We start from the raw sequence: 3,329 nt of genomic DNA, 5'->3' as shown, positions 1-3,329 counted from the left end.
CAGCTTTGCAGTGCTGCAGATTCATATGCATATGGATAAGTGTTTTGTATTGCAATTTGCAGTTACATTGAACTTATTCAGTTAATTCTCCCAACTAAAATCAATGAAGCTTCCTAGGATGCCAGTACTTTAATCCACAATGAGGTCTGTGTTGATTAAATAGGTATTAAATGAAAAAGAAGATACAGAGTAAATACACAGCTCTTAACCTAGACATTCTGGAATCACTAACTGAAATCCTTCCATTTTAAAATATTAATGTAGCAAAGTGCAACTCTCCCTGCAATCCAACACTCCACCATCTGTTAAAACTGAAAAGAAATCAACTGCTCACAGAGAAATAAGCAGCACCATCCAAAGGTGGCAGCATTTCTTCTACAGAAACATGATCCTTCAAGTGCCTTTACACTCCATTGCAGCTACTTGCACTCTAACTTCTGTATCTCCCCTCGAGTTCAGTGAGAACTATGTGCATAGTAAAGTCCCTGACTTGACTGTACTCGAAAATAATGCATTAAAAATCCACTCAAGTTGGGGACAGGGGAGTGGGAGAGGGAAGGATGGCAAAGCAAAGCAAATAGCTTAAAAATTCCCTGCTGAGTTTCCCTATAGCAAGTGTAAACAATACTAAACTCCTTATTACAGTTATGAAGGATGGAATACTGCAGGGAGGAAAGATTGCTGCTTGAAAGCAGTTTTCAACATAATATATATGCTTCCAAGATGGATTTCAGCTGGAAGTTTAAAAGTGCAGTTTAAAAGAAGGTAAAGTGAAGGTAAAGAGCCTTTGGGACACTCCTGGATTTAATGTACCAAAGCTCCTTCTAGGTCCTGGAAAAACATTTATCTTCTTTCTGGAATAAATCAGAGGGGGAGGAAAAAAACGCTACTACCCCTCCCCATCCTTTTAGTATATAAAATCATGATTACTACACACACAACTTTTTGATTTTACAGAGCTTAGTATTACGAAACAAGCTACATCAAAGCAACCTCAAAGCTGTTTTACGCACTTCTCTTTAGGGTATGTTAGAAGATTTAAATCAGACACTTGCATTCTCAAAAGAATCTTAATACAAAATGGAATTTCTTCAAGAAATTGAGGCATTGCGTTAGCTATATGGTGGAATAACATGCTTTCAGAACGTCTTTCCAGATTAACCACTTGGCTTAGCTGATTGCCAAAGATTCACAGATCACATTCACCTTGGAGTGAGACACGGCTTCTCATGACATCTTGTGGCAGTGTGACAAGCTAACAGGATTTCTGCTCTGTTTCCACATGCACACACAAAAAAAGAAACAAAACCCAAAGCTCTCGCGATCTTGCAACACAGCGATAACAGAGAATCGAACACACAAAAAGCACCAGGTTGGAATCAAATTGCAGTGAATAAACTAGCAACTTTTTTCTACTTAAAGTAGAAGTATTGTTCATCAAAACAACTGGACCATTATTTTGGACTAATAAAAAAAAGTCAGAAAACTGACAGTTCACTACGTAGCTTACTTGCAGTTTGAACTACAACAACTTTAAGATAGCATAAACTTTTAAAACTTAACACACCTATGTATACTGATAGGAATGAAACTGTGTCTGCTGAAATCATCTCTTCTTGTAGCTTCTTCCATGTAAGTCAATGGAAAAGTTCTCCTTGGAGAGAAGAATTTTTGCTTCCAAAGACTAAGAAGGTTTGCAAGGAGCTTCAAAGTAATTAAAAATGGAGTGTTAGATTTTCAAAAAGACAAAAGATGTATTTTATACCCACATACATCTCTAAATTAAAAGTCCTGCTCCTATTCCAACTAGGAAATCAGTACCTCCTCCTTAAACTGGTGCTGCAGGGGAAGGTGGGTGCAGGAGGGAAAACTTTAATTGTCCAGAAACTATTACAAGCGGACTCAATTAGACTAATTTATGCTGAGATTTATGTTGCATGTAAGCACAGAAATATCAAAACAGCAGATTTTATTTCCTACTCCTCAGCAGAGTCTCTGCTGAGCCCCAAAAGATCCATCACAATCCAGGACTGAGTCTGGGAAGTCAAGATCCTTGACAGTATCCCAAACATATGCTGCAGCAAAAAAGCTATGATGCAAACATAACATGGACAAACATAATGAAAGCTACTCTGACCAGCCCCTATCCTCGTCTAGATCCTCCAAGTTTTGTTCATAGAGAGGAGAAAGGCAAGGAGTTCCCCAGACTCTTATCTGAGACACATTCCTGGAGAAATCACTTTTATGGAGAACAGTGACTTGAATAGAAAAAAAGCTGTAATTAACAAAAGAGCCAACTAGTGACTTAATAGCTAAATTCCGTATCTCTTCTTCTATCTAAGGCCCTCAGTCAGAAGTGCCAAACCAGAAGCAATTGCTCACTGCAAACTAAGCTTTCCTGAAACATATACAATCAAGTGTCACAGTGGCACAACCTCATTGGCCGAGCTGCTGAACTTGTCCCCCTTCAGACAACAGGGGGACAATGTTAGTGAGCACTACAGTCTTCCCAGGAAGCCACGTGCCCACCGCTCCTAGCTCAACACGGGGCAAGGGAAGAGGGGTGGTGATCCTCAGGTCACAGCGCAGTGCCCAACCACTCGGGGCAGTGTCCTATCAGCTCTGTTGTCCCACACAGGCAGTGCACTCAGTGATGGTGGCAAGTCCCCATCTCATGGCACCCCCCAACATAAGGCATCAGGCAGCCCCTGCCCTCAGCTTAACCTGCAGGGCCTCAGGAGCTGTTGCCTGAGCATAGCAGCATTCAGTAACAGCAAACCCACAGTCACTCTCTCCTTTGAACTACCCTTTCCTCCACCATAACCAACCTCCAGAACCCCAGACTCACGCCACTGTGAGTGAGTTGGAGTTCTGTCTCTGCTTCACAAGCTTTAACTCCCTTGCTCCTGCCCATAAGTGCATCTCTAGGGCTTTATCATCTACCAAGGCTTATGTGCTTGCTGTCTCCACTTCTCTCCGTCTCCACTGCTTGCCTTGTTGTCTCAAGTGTAGCTAGTAAGCTCCCAACAATTGTCTTCAGTCCGTATTTGCACTTAATGTCTTACTACTATTTCAAATCTGGAGAAACACTTACACACTATAAAGTTTCCTTTCTAGCTATACCAGCTAGTCTAACAAAAACATTTGCTAAAATCCACACACCTTGATTTACCAAAATCCTCATACATTTGAAGAGATTTACAATAACAGCTGTTTTTTTCATTCTTTCTACACCCTTCCAAGAAGGTGCAGAAATTGCACAGTTATAAGAGGGTGGAGGTAAGTCAGAGGTAAACACAAAGAAACCTCAATCCATCCAACAACTGGCT

This window comes from Rhea pennata, chromosome 9, assembly GCF_028389875.1.
Source record: "Rhea pennata isolate bPtePen1 chromosome 9, bPtePen1.pri, whole genome shotgun sequence".
Classification (NCBI taxonomy): domain Eukaryota; kingdom Metazoa; phylum Chordata; class Aves; order Rheiformes; family Rheidae; genus Rhea; species Rhea pennata.
Note: the sequence above shows the minus strand (reverse complement) of the source record.